The sequence below is a fragment of the Ornithorhynchus anatinus genome, chromosome X1, assembly GCF_004115215.2.
Source record: "Ornithorhynchus anatinus isolate Pmale09 chromosome X1, mOrnAna1.pri.v4, whole genome shotgun sequence".
Lineage (NCBI taxonomy): Eukaryota > Metazoa > Chordata > Mammalia > Monotremata > Ornithorhynchidae > Ornithorhynchus > Ornithorhynchus anatinus.
In genome coordinates, this window is record NC_041749.1 from 30,489,187 (window position 1) to 30,507,796 (window position 18,610).

Below are 18,610 nucleotides of genomic sequence, written 5' to 3' on the forward strand. Positions count from 1 at the left end.
TCAAAATGTTTGCCTTCTAAACTTCATCTTTCTTTCCAGGCTACATGTACTGCAAATCCTATCCCTCCTTCATCCTCCACAAATTTCCTAAAAATTTTTGATACTTTTCCCAATTTCACCTGGGCTTCTCCATAAAATTCTGGATGGTGGCAATCTTTTGATCATAAAACTTAATGTCTTCACTCTCCCTTCAAGTTCAAATAGCTTAAGACTCTAGACCCAAGATGTAGGAAAACAAAATAACTGTAAATAAGTGTCAGGTAAAAGCAGAACAGTATTAATAGCTGAACGATGGGGAAAAAAACTATTATTCTACCACATGCCAAAAAACAAAACCCTAAACCTTGAGCACAACTGAGTGATAGGAATTCAGAAAGTCTGACGAAAAGATTAACATAGTCATTATCCAAGTCCTTTTAACTCTTTTAACCCAGAGGTATTTGCCCTGTTAAAACCTAAAAGTCATGTTTGAATATTTCAACAGTTATACTATTCATTATCATTCATGGTTGCTGTGAGAAAACAATGCAGGAAGAGAGCTGAGTTTTTAAATCAATTTTCAATATTAGTGAGAATTCAACTTATTTTAAACTAATTTTTCTCATAATATTTTCCTGTTTAAGGTATCAGCTATTTTTGTTGTCTTAATAAATTACGTTTGAAATCATGTCCAGAAAGTGATTCGGTGTCATATATCATTCATTAGCTATTCAACACGAAACTGAGGTGCTGGATACACATATAAATTCTCGTATTTGTGAAAGTATATTTATCACAAAAACATTACAACCACACAGATTTTTCTTTCTCAAAAAGGACAACCTGAACCACTGATGGAGTTCTGAAATGGTATTTACAGAGAAAAAGAGTAGAGAAGTATCATGGCCTAACGAATAGATGAGTTGGGAGTCAGAAGGACCAGAGTTCTAAATCTGATTCTGCCACTTATCTGTATGTGACCTTGGGCAAGTCACTTCACTTCCTGTGCCTCAGTTATCTCATCTATAAAGTGGGTGTTAAGACTATGAGCCCAAAGTGGGACATGGACTATGACCAACCTGATTAACTTGTTTCTACCCCAGCACCTATTTCAGTGCCTGGCACACAGAAGCACATAATGAATACCATATAAAAAAAGAAAAACAATAGTGTTATCTAAATTTTCAGTCTTACAAATAGAAAATGCAGTTTGTCAGGGTTCCCAGAGAGAGGCAGGGGTTGGTCTCTTTCTCTCTTGTCCTTTGTATCCCAGGTCATCAGGTTACTCTACAGAGTTCTTTGTTTCTGTTTCCTACATTCCCAGACCCATACTTGAGTAAGTCCAGACAATAGCTCCAGATGGTTGGGTCTATCCTAGTCTCTAGCCCAAATAAAACCATAGTAAGGGCCATTTTACTTTTTAATACGTTTTAACACCCTCCAGGTAGTTACAGTGAATAGTATCTATCTATCCCAGCATTTAGTACCGTGGTTGTCACAGACTACTGCTTAATAAATATCATAATTTTTCTTAAGAACTAAAAGTTAAAAGAAAACATGGAAAGCAAAAGAGCTCAATTCAGGTATGCACAGTCAATGTAAGTTGATTAAAATCTTTCCAAGACATTTGTACTTTTTCAGATAATGCAGAGATACCTATCACGTTCTGTGTGGGATTGTCAGGGAAACCTCTTATCTGGTCTCCTTTCTGAAAATCATGCCTTCTCTAGTCATCTGGATTGGTGGTTTCCGACAGGTACCAAGGCAGACAAGAGCTCTGATCACAGCTGTTGACTTATGTTTCTTAGCTGGTCCATTAAGCAGAGAACTCCAGTGTACACTACCGTCAGCCTCTGCTAACCTTTGCAAATATCAAGTTTCTTCTGTTCCTACCCACCTCAACTCTCAAGCAGTCTGCAAGAGAAGATTGGAATTCCAAAAGAGCAGCAAATAAGAGCTGCCGCCTAATGCTCCAAATCCATAAGCCTCAATCAATGTTGTATTTATTGTGCGCTTACTGTGTGCAGAGTACTATACTAAGCACCTGGGAGAGTATAACAGAGTTGATAGACACACTCCCTGCCCACAGTGAGCTTACAGTTTAGGTAGGAGACAGACATTAATATAAAGAACTATATCACAGATATATACATTAGTGCTGTGGATCTGAGGAAGGGTGCAAATCCAAATGCAAGGATGATACAGAAGGGAGTGGGAAAAGAGGAAATGTAGGTTTAGTCAGGGAAGGCCTCTTAGAGGAGGTGTGTTTGTAATAAGGTTTTGAAGGTGGGGAAAGTGAACATCTGACGGATATGAAGAGGGAGGGTGTTCCAGGGCAGAGGCGGGAGGTGGGGAAGCAGCATGGTGTAGTGGATAGAGCATGGACCTGGGAGTCAGAACGACATGGGTTCTAATGTCATTTCTGCCACTTGTTTGTAGTGTGGCCTTAGACATGTCACTTCACTTCTCTGTGCCTCATTTACCTCATCTGGAAAATGGGGATTGTGACTGTAAGCCCCATGTGGGTCAGGGATTTTGTCCAACACAATTTGCTTGCATCCACCCCAGCACTTAGAAGTCCCTGGCACATAGTAAGCACTTAAATGCCACGGACATCATTATTATTATCATTATGTGGGAGAGAGGTCAGTGGCATGATAGATGAGATCGAGCTACAGTGAAGTAGGATGACATTAGAGAAGTGGAGTGTGCTTCCTGAGTTGTAGTAGGAAATCAGGGTGTTAAGGTAGGAGGGAGCAAGGTGATGGAGTGCTTTAAAGTCTATGGTAAGTAGTTTCATCTTGATGTGGAGGTGGATAAGCAATCACTGGCAGTCTCCCGTTCTTAAACTGTCTATTAGCTCCATTTCATCATTCCTGGCTGTGAAATCCTCCAATTCAATTGAGAAAGCAGAGTTCCTTAGATCTTTGATTGCCTGGTCATTCATAATTGATCATCTAGCCTCAAAAATCACCATGAGTTGTTCCATTTACAGTGCCCTAGCCATTTAATTATGTAAAAATCTAACTAGTTGCATCTGACTCTATTAATATGGAATTCAAAAGATCCCTTTTTCCTGCAAATCTTCCGAAGCAGCAGTATTTTAGAGTGTGCTTTTCAGTAAGGTCTTGTTTGTGTTCTGAACTTTTAATTTGAAAAGTTCTTCTGGTGGCTTTGTACGCTTTGACTCCAATTCAAAACAGAAAGCAGTGTTCTCTTTTTCTGACAGTTCAGTTTGCCTTTGGGGACAATGTCTATATATGTGTGTATGAATGAGAGAGAGAGGGAGAGATTGTGCGTGTCTACATATGTAAGTATACACACCCCCACTCCTTACAACCAACGCCTCTTGTTATCATAGAGCCTTCAAGGCAAGTGACCTAGAGGTAATAATTAATGGGGAGTTATTTTGCGTCTTGAAGACGTTTAAATTATAAATGTTGAAAGTGAAATCCAAATGAGATTGGAGGTGTAAAAGGAAAAATGCATGTTGTATGAAAATTTAATTTAGTACCAGAGGGCTTTGGTATACTCTATATTCCCCACTAGAATGTTACGTGAACATGCCTTTTATATATGTCTTGGTGTGGTTACAAGAAATGTGCACAAGGGCACTATAAGAACAAGGTACCCTGTTATGTGGCTAGGGTTAATGGAATAATGGGGTTCTCTTCTGGAATCTTCTAGATCCAGCAAGTTCCCCAAACATTCAAAAAATAAAATTATCTGATGAGACAAGTTCATAGTTATCATACCCAGCTTTCTATTTTATTATTTGTAACAGCAGTAATGGTAGTAGTAGTATATTTGTTAAGCACTTACTCTGTGTCAAGCACTGTTCTAATCGATGGGGTAGATACAAGTTAACCAGGTCAAACACAGTCTCTGACCCACATGGGACTCACAGCCTAAGTAACAATGCATTTTCACAGATTGCAAGGAATTAGGAATCTAAATATTTTACTTATAAAGTGAATTGCAATGGAGAATTTGATTTCTCCACCAGGAACCCACATCCCACTTTAATCTACTTAATTAACTCCAGTGATTTTAGAAAAATCTCATGGATTTTGAGCTCTCTAAACCAGGCAGATTGAAGTTGTCCTAAATCAAAGCTTCAAAAACTGGGAGTCAGGAGACTGGGTTCTACGGTCTGTTGTGTGATCTTGGTCAAATCATTAGACTTCTTTGTGTCTCATTTTTTTCCTCTGTGAAATGGGGATTAAATTCCTGTTCTCACTCCCCCTTAAATAGCGAACACTGTGTACGACAGTGATTGACTCTTATCTGACTCTCCTCTATCTTCCCCAGTGCTTAGCACAGTGCTCAGCATATAGTAAGTGCTTAACAAATACCAGGATTATTATCATCAGTGGCAGAAGAAGCTGCAGTAGCAGTAGTAGTATTCCAAATTTCAGAATAATAATAATAATAATCATGGTATTTGTTAAGCACTTACTATGTGCCAGGAACTGTTCAAAGCTCTGGGGTAAATACTAGATAAATGAGTTGAACGCAGTCCTTGTCCCACAAGGCGGTCACAGTCTTTATCCCCAGTTTCCAGATGAGGTAACTGAGGCTAAGTGACCCCTTTTCCCTGTGTGAGTTCCCCCAGATCTGGTCTCCTTAACTAAACTCCTTGTCTAGTAAAACAACCGTCTCCTGGAGGGATGGCAGTGAGGGAAGCTGCCAACATCCCTCCACAAATTAGACCTGTGGGTGAAGCTAGTGGTGCTTCCTGCAAAGGGAACAGTTGCACCATTCATTCTTTCAATCATTTTTATTGAGCCCTTACTGTGTGCTGCACTAAGCGCTTGGGAGAGTACAATATATGTGCAAGTAATTACACTTGCACATGTAGACACACACAATCTCTCTCTCTCATTTATACACTCACATATAGTCATTGTCCCCAAAGGCAAACTGAACTGTCAGAAAAAGAGAACACTGCCCACAACGAACTTACAATCTAGAGGGGGAGACAGACATTAATATTGATTAATTAATTACAGGCCTAACCCAACTCTTGAACCTGCATGGAGCCTCTAACTGTAACCCTAATCCAAACTGTCTGGCTAATCCCTTCACTCCCAGCAGACACAGCAGCATGGGCAAGTGAAAAGAGCCCGGACCTGGGAGTCAGAGGACCAAGGTTCTAATCCCGGCTCTGACACTCATCTGCTGGGTGACACTGGGCAAATCACTTCTCTGTGCCTCAGCTTCCTCATCTTCATTCATTTGGTAGTATTTATTGAGTACTTACTGTTTGCAGTACACATTACTAAGCATTTGGCAGAGTACAATATAACGGTAAACAGACATATTCCCTGCCCACAACCAGTTTACTGTCTAGAGGACGAGCTTATTCATCTGAAAAATGAGGATTCAATATCTGTTCTCCCTTCTATTTAGGCTGTGAGCTCCATTTGAGACCTGAGTTTCTTGCATCTACTCCAGTGCTTAGTATGGTGCTTAGCACATAGGAAGTGCTTAATAGATATGTAAATATTAATAGTCAAGACAGAGCAAGGGCTCATCTCACTATAGCTCTAAAACGTCATTCATTCATTCATTCATTCAGTAGTATTTATTGAGCACTTACTATGTGCAGAGCACTGTACTAAGCTCTTGGAATGTACAAATCAGTAACAGATAGAGACAGTCCCTGCCCTTTGACGAGTTTACAGTCTAATCGGGGGAGACAGACAGACAAGAACAATAGCAATAAATAGAATCGAGGGGATGAACATATTAAAACAATAGCAAATAAATAAAATCAAGGTGATGTACATCCCATTAACAAAATGAATAGGGTAATGAAGATATAAACAGTTGAGCGGACGAGTACAGTGTTGAGGGGATGGGAAGGGAGAGGGGGAGGAGCAGAGGAAAAGAGGGGGAAAGAGGGCTTAGCTGCGGAGAGGTGGGGGGGCGGGATAGAGGGAGCAGAGGGAAACGGGGAGCTCAGTCTGGGAAGGCCTCCTGGAGGAGGTGAGCTTTAAGTAGGGTTTTGAAGAGGGGAAGAGAATGAGTTTGGCGGAGGTGAGGAGGGAGGGCGTTCCAGGACCGCGGGAGGACGTGGCCCAGGGGTCGACGGCGGGATAGGCGAGACCAAAGGACGGTGAGGAGGTGGGCGGCAGAGGAGCGGAACTTGCGGGGTGGGCAGTGGAAAGAGAGAAGGGAGGAGAGGTAGGAGGGGGCAAGGCGATGGAGGCACAGGTGGAGGGGGTGGCACTTGCAAGGAGGGAGGAGATCTCCTCTGAGGATACTGCAGGGAAGGATGGGAAAGTAGGGGAGAGAGATGGGGGGAGAACTTGGGAGAAGACCCCTTTGCTGCTAGGAGGGAGGGGAAGATGGAAGATAACTCCAGGGCCATATCTATTGCAGGATTTCTCTCTCTCTGGCTATAGCTCGGGTGAGGAGGTCGGGAGACATGGGGTGTCCCAGTGCCCACCCTTACCAACATGGGGTGGTCATTTCAGTCCAGACTGAGGGCAGTGGATCATGGAGGTTCCCTGCCAGAGCTATATCAAGCCTAGGTTCCCAGCACCACTGATCCTGGCCTTCGAATTCAGCATCCCTTGGCATCACATCCCACCACACGAGCAATCGCCAGTGGGAAATGCCAGGTAAGTGCCTCTGTGTGTCTCATACTGCAGATCATGTCCTCTCTCTCCCTGGAACCTTTTGTCTTTCTCCTTTTCCCTCTCATCTTCCCCTTTTCTGCATATTTCTGTTCTGTTTGTCTCCTCGCCCTCTGGAAGCCCCACCCCAAAAACAATGCTGGCTCAAAATGAAAAGTGAGCACCTGAGCCTAAAGAGGTAAATTTAAATTTAGCAACAGTGAGCCCTTCCCCCTTCCTTTCCTTTTAATGCCATCATTAGATACTTGGCAAGAAAACAGCACCCTCACATAAATGTTCATACATTAATTCACGTTTCAATCTAATTACTTCAGGTTTAACCAAGGGCTTATTAGGATACAATAGTTTCCTCTGAGCACACAAGACTTTTAGGAGGGAAATTACAGTAATTACCTCAAAGAACAGGCATGAATAATACAAATCTCTCTTGCTTTTATTTTGCTTGCGCCAGTGTTGCTTATCGTTGATGGTACATTTCTAAAGAGTAAGGACTGCGTCTATTTAATTTGCTTCAGATTCCATGCAGAGATGGAAGCTTAGCAAACAGGAGGCTATCATGGGAAGTTTGCAGTTCACACATGCATGTGACCCAATGTCAGGAGCATGACTTAATGACACCATAATAGCACTCAGGTCTCCAAATTCCCTGCACTGAGATCCCTGTTAGGAAGCCTTCCCGCTTTAGAGGGTTCGCTCTTCTCCAACAAATTAATTTCAATTCATCCAAAAAGCTTTTCAACCAGGAAAAATGTTAACTGTGGCGTTGTCAGATATCAGCTGATGAGAACTTCCTCTCTGCCTTCCAAGCCTCTGACCTGTGGTGAGAGCTAGTGATGCTGACAGATGTTTCAGAAAGTTTCCAGGAGAAACCACATTGCTAAAAGAGACAGCGAGCCCATCTGGGAAGAGGAAGATTGTTCATTATTCAGAACTTGGAGAAAATATAGATAAAATGTTATATGCATTATCTACATATATATTACATGAGAAGTAGTGACTGAAGCACAGGCCTAGAAGTCAGAAGGACCTGGATTCTAGTCCCAGCTCCATCACTTCTCTGCTCTGTGATCTTGGGCAAGTCATTTCACTTCCTCTGTGCTTCTTTGACCTCATCTGTAAAATTTTAAGACTATGAGCTCCACGTGGGACATGGACTGTGTCCAACCTGATTATTTTGAGTCTACCCCAACACTTAGACAGGGTCCACCACATAGTAAGCGCTTAACAAATACCATAAATATATTGCGGCTCTGTAAATGAGGATATGAAGGAAAGGACTGAGAGCCAGATCAGGAGGCTTGGATGATCAATGCAGAGGTCTTCATTCGACATATTATAAGCTTCATTCTATTTATTGAAAGTCATTCCAATTGATTGTAAGCTCATCTCTAGACCATAAGCTCACCGTGGGCAGGGAAAGCATCTAGTCAGTCAGTCGTATTTATTGAGCACTTACTGTTTGCAGAGCACTGTGCTAAGCACTTGGGAGAATATAACAGACACATTCCCTGCACAGTTATATTGCAGTCTCCCAAGCTCTTAGTACAATGCTCTTCACACAATAAGCATTCAATAAATACCACTGACTGATTGATATATTCTGCCTAAAAGCAAGAGGATGAAGCTGGCCTGAGGAAGATTGGCATCACTGAAAAGTCGGAGACTAGGCTGGACTAGCTGAAGGTCAGTTGGGAAAATTGGGGAAGCTCCTGTGCCAAGCTTCAAGGAAAAAGGAATGGGTTATCTGTTGTGGGTGGGAGAGAGTTACCTCTGAGGGTCAGGTAGTAAAGAACAGAACAGAGAGACTCAAGGGGGTGCTCATTTATATAAGCCTTTAGTTTTTTATTTGGGGAAGAAAGATGTAGGCTTGGGGAAACAGGCTGTTCGCTCCATAAAACAGTCTTGTTTGACATTGTACCTGCTTGGGGAACCGTTCATTTCCATCGACATTAAATAAATATGAGCTAACACTGTCTCTCATTGGACAGCTGAGGAAATGCCTATGAGCTCAGCTGGGTCGGGATAGGGCTCCGGGCCAAACCCAATCCTGAAGGTCACAGAGAAGAAAAGCAAGAGGCTGGGGAGAGTCTTTAGAGGGGTTGAGAAAGGAAGCCATACTGTACAGTCCTTACAAGAACTCCTTTCCCCCTCAGCATGTGTGTCTCTTTGCTCCCAAGAGGGCCGTCAGTACAATCGTTTCGGTCAGGCAGAGGTACCCTACTGCAGCCCACTGATCTAAGAGTCAGACCAGAACAGTGGCACCTTGAGCCAAAAATCCCTGCTCCCTGAGCAAGGCCACTGTTGATGGGCTCTAATGTCCAGTATAAAGAGAGAAATCAAGGGAAGAAAAAGTAGATTAGTTCAGAACCCAGTCCTGGTGGTGGCTAGATCACTTTTTTTGCTGCTACTACTATGGATTCTTCTGTAACTCAGGGTTTTAGTTCTTTTCAATAGCCTCCCTCTTGCTCCTGAAGTTTCTGAATCACAGCAGAAGGAGAAGCGGCATGGTCTAGTGGATAGAGCAGGAGCTGTGGAGTCAAAAGGACCCATATTCTAATCCCCGCTCTGCCACTCGTCAGCTGTGTGACCTTGGGCACATCACTTCACTTCTCTGCTTCTCAGTTACCTCACATAAAATGGGGATTAAACCTGCCAGCCCCATCTGAGACATTGACTGTGTCCTACCTGATTAGCTCATATCTACCCCAGGGCTTAGTACAGTAACTGGCATCTAATAAGCCCTTCACAATTACCATTAAAAAAATCACAGGTTGGCACCATGCCTGCTGCTTCGGCATCTGCTCTTTTCAGAGTGCAGAGAGTCTCTGATTTCCCTTAGTTGTAGTACTGTGTAACTTTTTATCCCTCAGTGCGATCTCATCTTTTCAGATTCTCTGCCCCACTTCTCAGCTCTGCTTCTGGAAAGCTCCACCCTCTCCACCCCTTCACCCTGGCAGCTTATCATTCTGTCTCTCTTTATTCTGCTATCTGGGGCATCGACACAGAGAGGATTAGTGGCACATACCACCAGCCTCTTAGCCTCAGATGCAGTCAGCTCTAAGTACACACTGATTAAAATTAAACAAAAGAATGGATAATGTTTCCCTTTTCTAGAACTAGATCCCCAAAAGCTCGCTGAGATCTGTCCAAAGAAGATGCAAAATTACTGCCTGACCCTTAAATATTAATACTGTTTGAAATCCAAATTGGTGGGTCACATGCAGATTTGCAAATATTTGAAACTCAAAATTGGTGGAACATATGATTCAGCCACATGGTAATAGAAGGAGGAAAAGGAATAAAAGAGATTACTGGTTGGATTTTGGAAGTATCTACAAATGGTCACTCATCAGACTAGAGGATTGGGCTGGACTAGCCAAGATCTCACATGACCAGGTCACCCTGGTTTGGGACAGCTCCCCTGCACAGCTCCATGTTGTCTGGCATCTTTTTTCTGAGAGTCATAATTGGGAGAACACGTGGGGGTGTACCAGTGTCACTGTGACTCCATATATGACAGTGTCTATCATTCTCTCTCTCACCCTCTTCCACTGATTTCCTAGGTATAGAAACAGAGTTGAATTGAAGTAGTGCGGCCTAATGGCTAAAGCACGGACCTGGGAGTCAGAAGGGCACGTGTTCTAGTTCTAACTCTACAACTTGTCTGCTGGGTGACCTTGGGCAAGTCACTTTACTTTTCTGTGCCTCGGTCACCTCTTCTGTAAAATGGGGATTAAGACTGTGGAGCCTCTTGTGGGACATGGACTGTGTCCAAATTGATTAATTTGCATCTATCCCAGCATTTAATCAGAAGGTCATGAGTTCTAATCCCAGCTCCACCACTTGTCTACTGTGTGGCCTTGGGCAAGTCACTTAACCTCTCTGTGCCTCAGTTTCCTCATCTGTAAAATGGGGATTAAGACTATGAAGACTCATGCGGGACAGGGACTGTGTCCAACCAGATTTGCTTGTATCAACCCCAGTGCTTAGTACAGTGCCCAGCACATAGTAAACGCTTAACAAATGCCATTTTAAAAAAATCATCTCCACTGAGTGGCTTGTTCTGTGTACATTCCCTTCTACCTCCAGGCCACCAAGTGCCTGACCAAACTATGACTTTCTGACAAAAGAGACAGCCTGCTGGCATCCATACCCACTCCACTATGTGGGAAAATACTGATAAAACTCTAGAACAAAAGTTTACATCATACCTAGGGGAAAGAGCACTAACCTGGGAATCAGGAAATCTGGATTCTAATTACAGCACTATCCTTGACCTGCTGTATCATTACTCCAGGCAAATCTTTTAACCTTTCAGGGCCTCAGTTTTTCCATCTATAAAATGGAATTAGGAATTCCTGCCTCTCCCTGCCTAGATGGTGATATTTGTTAAACACTTACTATGTGCCAAGCACTGTACTAAGCACGGGGATGGATATAAGCAAATCAGATTGGACACAGTCTGTGTCCCACATGGGGCTTCACGATCTTAATCCCCATTTTACAGACGAGGTAACAGAGGCACGGAGAAGTTAAGTGACTTACCCAAGGCTGCACAGTAGACAAGTGGCAGAGCTGGGATTAGAACCCTTGACCTTCTGAATCCCAGGCCGGTGCTGCTTCCCCTAAGACATGCTCGGAGGATAAAGTAAGTAATCTGAAAGTGCTTTGGAAAGACATAAAATGCTATACAAATTCAAAGTATTGCATTTTTTCTGCAAATTTGTACAAAGTAGGAAGCCCCGGGTGCTGTTCCAGTGTATGTGTTTTTTTGCAGGGATTGGGAATATCAGTGGAGTAAAAAGGAGAGCCATGGGTACCTTTGGGGCCTGTTGAGTTGGAATTATCTGCCTTTGGCAGAAATTCTATAGTCTAGAGAGGGAAAGAGCAGGGTCTGGGGATCAGAATACCCCACTCTAATCCTAGCTCTGCCCCTGGCCGGCTGTGTGATCTTGAACAAGTGACTTAATGTCTCTGGGCCTGTTTCCTCATCTGCTAACCCCAACCCTTAGACTATGTGTCCTGTTTGAAATAGGAACTGTGATCACTTTAATTATCTTGTAATTACTCTAGTATTTAGCCCAGAGCTTGGCAGGGAGTAAGTGCTTAATAACTATTACAGTTAGAAAGTTTTCCAAAGTGCCTCAGTGGGTCATCCCAGTGCAATCATTCCTAACACAGCTGGTCAGTACGCTAGGTCAGTAAACAGTGGAGTTCTAGAATCAAGAAAAAAAGCTGTTGATGCAGAAGATAACAGCACCCAGTGCTGCAGGCATCATTAACTCTCTTTTTGCGACAATCACCTTGTCCAGCTTAATGTTACATTATCATGTCTGCCTCCTTTATCTTGCAGTTTCTAGAGGGACTTACCCTGGAAGTGTCAAGGAAAGTTATTATTCTGGTTGCTATTACTTATTTGTTCCACTCGACTACAGATTGCCCTCAAGAAATAAAGAGGAAGACCCTGGAATGGATTAACGAGTGGCTTCAGGTTGGGGTCAGAAAGAGTTGGAGCAATAGATAAAGCAACAACAGCCCAAAAAACTCTCAGGTAACACCTGAAGAAAGCTGGAAACCTGGTTTTGCTAAATAACGATCAACAGGATAATGAAAGATTCACTGATCCTGTGGGAAAAGGCTACAGGAGAATCCAAATATTTATGAAATTTAGAAATTCGAGGGAAAACTGGGATTTCTTTGGGAACTAGAAAAAACCCATCAAGAATGAGTAGTCCCTAGCTCACTTCACTATCCTCCATTGACATCCACTATCCTCAAGGCAAGGACTGTAACTTTCACTTTCATTAATACCCTTCCAAAGGCCGACAGCCATATCCTGCATGCAGAAGGCATTCAATAGGTATATTTGAATGAACATCTTGATCTTGAGTCTGCTCCTCCAACAGAACAATTAACAAACCTTTTTAATCCTCCAGAAAGTCTCTGGGATGCTTTTGAGCCCCATTGGAAGTCAGAGCAGTGTTCTTCTCTTCTTCATAAACCTTCTTCTCCTCACCCTAATCAACATCTCAGTCTGGGCAGATCCATATCAATTATCTATGAATTATTTTACTGCCCAAAGTAGATTTCAGTCTCAATAGTTTTTAGAGGCTGATTTGACTTCTGTAGCCTCAAAAATCTGGAAAATGAAATCTTCTGAGTAATTTGAGAATATGGTTCACTTTGCATGCTTCATCCCCAGTCCATGCAGCCTTGAACACTCCTGGGCAGAACTGTTTCTATTTCCATCCTAAAGGACCAATGATTTGAAGCCAGTGGAATTCTTCTGAAACCTTCAAGACTCCCATTTTAAGGAGCCGTGAGTTATTACCATGTTTCTTTTCTCCTCGGAGCTCTCAGACTTCACCAAAATGGTTGGGAAGGAAAAACTTGAAGGACACCTGAAGGAAGGGGACATAGCCGATTCTCTTCTCTTGCTCTCGATCGCTGGCGGTTCTATTTCAAGTGATTTATGGCAGGATGATGCTCATTCTAGCCCATAACCTTGAGCTTGTAGGATGCACTGGGGGAAATTTGCTAACTACTGTGCTTGTCTTAATGTACTTTGGGTAATTTTTTAAAGCAGGAAGATCCAAGAACCAGGAACATTGCAAAAAGCCAATTATGAATAACAATCTTTGGATGGCCAAGTGCAGAAGATCTTCAGCTCATTCTGTTTTCGTCTAATTAAATCCTTCATTTCCACGGGCGGCATTCTGTAAGAGCTGTTGTTTAGCTTCGTCGGCAGAAGATAATCAATTGGAGAAATGTGGATGCGTTTCAGCATTTATTAGCTGCTCAACTGGAAGTTGTTTTATTTTAATAACACACCCATGCCTTCATTCTGTTCAGGGTAAACCAACAATTTTAATTAATAATATAAGACAGAAAACTGTTTTACATTACCCCAATAAAAGTAAAGAAATCGAAGAATCCAAGTGGTCTTAATGATAAAGTGGAAAACATTTTAAGACTGCATTTTTCCATGCTAATAATAATCCTTCTTTTATTCATTCTTTAGATGCTTTTTCAGTCTGAGAAAAATCACTGTCAACTTTTTTTCTAAAGTCTTTCCTCCATATTTATTTGTAAAGCTCATTATTTTTCCTTAGTCAAGTTTCTTGTAGATAAAATTGATTTAGATGAAAACCAGAGAGGGAAAATTCATTTTGCTTACCAGAAATTCTACATACAAACTTTAAATGACACAATCTTCAAATTTTCTATTGAGAAGATAAAACAAGTCTTCTATGAGAAGTGGTTACAGTTAAAATCCAAAGGGTAAACATGGAAAAGCAACTAATTATGAGTGATTTAGCAGTTGGAACCAGAAGTAATTTCCTCTCAAGATACTGATTGTTCCACGTAATGGAGTCACACTAACTTCTAGAGAAATAAAGCCTACATTTCAGCAAACAGACCTAATGATTTGAACACAGAGTCTTGACCCTACTTGTTATCAACAGTCATCATTGACTGCACCTGGATCTTTTATCCCTCAAAAAGAGAGTAATGTTTGAAGACAGAAAGGGTCCAACTGTTTTTGTTGTTACTGGGGCATGCTTTTTTAAATTTTTTATGGTATTTTTAAGAGCTGATTATATGACAGGCAAAGTACTAAGAGCTGGGGTAGATACAAGCTAATCGGCTTGGACAGTCCCTGTCCCACGTGGGGCTCAATCTTAATCCCCATTTTACAGATAAGGCAACTGAAGCACAGAGAAGGAAGCAACTTGCCCAAGGTCACACAGCAGACAAGTAGAGAAACCAGGGTTAGACTCCAGGTCCACTGACTCCCAGGCCCATGCTCCTTCCAGTAGGCCACACGTGTTTCTCAGAAACCCATTTCCAAGTAAAAATCTCTCCAGGTGTCAATCCTTATTCCTCTAGAAACGAGAATAGACCTGGAGGAAGAAATGGATCACCAAAGGTCTACTATTTTAAGTAAGTTTCCTCAAATTCTAATAATAAGAATAATGGTGTTTGGTAAGCACTTACTATGTGCCAGGCATCTACCAATCACTAACAAGAACAAGGCAATTGTGGACTTCCATATTTTTGGAAACAAAAAAGGATGAACACCATAGATGGATTATAAAATTAGGACTGAAGTCACAATCACCCCAGAGATATTCTGTTTCCTTATTAAAGCAGTAACTATCAGAAAGCACCTATTACCATTCTTCCTCCCCTTTTAAAGTCATCTTCTCCTAAAATATATTTCAGCAAACAGTAATTTTGAAATGACCATTGCTAAAGTGACTAGTACTCTTATGATGAGTTCTATTTTATTTCATTTAATTTGTAATTATTTTACCTTACAAGGCTGAGGATCTGTTATGACAGGGGACAATAATTCTCCACAAAGCAGTAATATGGACTTTTAGCTCAGTCTTTAGAAAATGCTTCTCATTCTGTTAGCCTAATTCTGACTTGTTGGTAAAACAGTGGTTTCACTTCTACCACTACTAGGAGTAACACACACACACACACACACACACACACACAAAACACACACCCTTTTGTGGGGTGGCATTTGAATGAAAATCTCCCCAGCTCACGTCCTAGGTTTGCTATTCAGATATCGGAGAGCAGGAAACTTGGTGGTTTTGCTGAGCCTCAGTAGTTCCTCAAAGTTCACAGCTAATTTACTGGCATCAAAAGGCATCTGTTGGACCAATGCCCATGGGTTAGTTAATTGGGTTTTCTTCCCATGGCTTAGTAACAGATGATCAGATACAGAATATTCTTCACTCTTCAGGGGCTTGTTTATGGATTACCCAGACCTCTTGCTTCTTCCTCCTCTCTCCTGCTGCCTATTTTCTGGTCAGAAGGTGACCAGGAAAAGGGAAGGGAAATGAAGCTCAAATTAATCCATTTTTACCTCCTGCTAGCTGCAATCATACCAGGCTTAGAGGTGAAGGGAGGTTAAATCTATTTCACTGGCTAAAGACATGACCTACAGATTTCATTTATTTGTGCTGCCCATTTTCTGAATTAGCACTTACAAGAGATAGTTGACCACACCCAAAATGAGTGCCCAATGCCCCAGTCACAGTTAACTCCCTGGGAATCTTTGGCATTTATTCAGCTGAGGATTATAAAATCTGTGGAATTGAGTTGCTTTAAGCTGCTTAGAGTCACAGTACACTTGAGCATAAAAACCTAGACCCTTCTCTCCCACTTTAAACCCCAGGCAATGCTAGAGGAAATATTAAAAGCGGGGGACACTCACCAAACCTGCATCTGTGATTCAATCAAGGCTTCCAATGGCCTATTTGAAGGAGCACCATCTGTGTAGTATCCTCTTGCCAAGCCTCCCTAGCCCCTTAACATCTGGGATAAGCAGGTCTCAGTTGGAATACACTCTTCACTGACTCTCAGACTACACACCCCAAGAATGGTTTTGTCACACTCCCGTCACGTTCAGACTCTAATGGAATTTACTTTATCACCACCCCTCACTTAATGTCCAAGCAGCTGTTCCTAACGGATGCTCTGCCTCCCTAGCTGCAAGACCCTGCATTTATATAAAAACCGATGCTACTGAACCAAATGCCGCCTGAGGCACTCATTTTTCCTAATTGTGTTGCAGTCTTGCTCTGTTTTTACATTCACTCATTAGCTTTAGGGTTATTAGCAAACACCTTCAAGGTGCTTGCCCATATCCTTAATGAAAATAATCACAGATCCATAGAGTGACACTCGGAGAAATCACGCAATTGGAGCCTAGCAGGGAAATGTCAGCCAGGTAAAGAAGTTGGTCCCCGGTAAAGTCACTCTGCATTACGTCCCCAGTTCCTTTCAGAGAATCCACGGGACCATGGACTCGCAAAATCGAAACCCCACCGGCTGTAGGGAATAAGCTCTTGAGAGACTATGCCAGATCCATCAAGACGTTAGAAAGGTACTCACCTCTTTAAATAAACAAAGAGTGTGCTCTTTCGGCCTTATAATTCAAGACCTACATGCCCGGCTTCTTAGTTTCTGATCGGCAACACAGCTGGATAATTCAGATGAGTGGCAGCCAGAGAATCATTTGAAGAAATTTTAAAGGGGGTTGAAATCCCCTTTAGGGACTTTTTTAAAGAGGAGGGAAGCGGAATGGCCTAATAGAGCACAGGTTTGAGAGTTAGAAAGACCTGGGTTCTAATCCTGGCTCCGCCACACTATGTGATCTTGGGCAAGACACTTAACTTCTCTTTGCCTCAGTTACCTCATCTACAAAATGGGGAATAAAACTGTGAGTCCCATGTGGGAAATGGACTGTGTCCAATCTGATTAGCCTGTATCTACCCCAGAACTTAGAACCTGGCACATAGTAAACAAATACTAACAAATGCTCTAAATAGAAGGTGTTAATCCGAGATTCCACAAAGTGACAGATGCTTCCCCTCTAGACTGTAAGCTCCTTGTGGGCAGGAAACGTGTCTACCATCTGTCACAGTGTGCTACTTCCAAATGTTTAGTACAGTGCACTGCACACAGCAAGTGCAATAAATATGATTGATTGATTGCTAAATCAGGCAACCAACTAAGACTCAAAGAAACTCAAATTCTAATCATTTTTCCACTGCTATTCCAGATTTCTCTCACCTGATTGTTTGGGCGATACTACCTTGTTGAGCTTCCACCTCAGCCTCAATCAACTTCAGCCCGCCTCTCATCATTTCTTCTTGTCCCTATTCCCCATTAAACCCTTAAAAAGAATGGGTGATACCACAGAAATTCAGAGTTGGAAGGGACTTCCAGTGATCATCTAATCCAGCTCCCAGCACCATTAAGGCAGATGAATACTTAAACCATTCAAACCAGATAATTGTCTTAATAATAATAATGTTGGTATTTGTTAAGCGCTTACTATGTGCAGAGCACTGTTCTAAGCGCTGGGGTAAACACAGGGGAATCAGGTTGTCCCACGTGGGGCTCACAGTCTTAATCCCCATTTTACAGATGAGGGAACTGAGGCACAGAGAAGTTAAGTGACTTGCCCACAGTCACACAGCTGACAAGTGGCAGAGCTGGGATTCGAACTCATGAGCCCTGACTCCAAAGCCCGTGCTCTTTCCACTGCGCCACGGTCTTAGACTGGCAGCCCCATATGGGACAGGAACTGTATCTGACCTGATTATCCTATATCTATCCCAGGGTTTAGTACAGTGTTTGGCACACAGTAAGTGCTCAATTATTATTGCTATTATTGATGACCCTATTATTCACCACCTTCTATGGTAGCTCTCCTACACTCAAAAGCAAAGAATTAGTGGCTTCTGATCTCCCCAGCATTTTAAGGGGAAAAGAAAATTAAAGATAGATTTCCTTTCTTCCTCCGCTCACTTAAAGGTCTACTTGAGATCCTAGTTCTTTAAACTCAATTTAGTAAGAGCTGAAGTTCAGGATTTTCAAAAAAAGTTATTACGAAGAGACCTTCCAAGAACAGCTGAAGGTAGATATTTTATTAGACCTTTTTAGCTGCATTAATGTGCCACAAATATGGGGACCAAGCAATTACCTATCAATCCACATATTTCAATAAGCATATGGCCTCTAGACTCTAAGCTCTGTTGCACTCTCCCAAGGGCGGGCTTAGCACAGTGCTCTGACCACAGTAAGTGTTCAATACTATTGATGATAATGGCAGAGAAATTTTGACGTCATAACCTCACTGATTTAGATAAAATACTTTTAGTGCTTTTGCTCTACTCATCGCTTCTTAAGCCTTATAACAGTAAAGTGCATTTAAGTCACGTGGGATAACACTTCTTACTCACAGAGTTCAGCTCGTGGAGACGAAGATGCTTTAGCACTCAAATGCTTGGGAAAGCTCTTTTTCCCTCTAGTTGATATTCTAATATCAAAGCTCTCTCTAGGCCCAGAAAACAACATCCCTGCCTCCTCTCCCTTCTCCCTTTGTCCCACTGGATTTGATTCATTTTCAGAATGCTCATCTACTACCATGTTTCTGGTCTCCCTCGTACTTATACTGT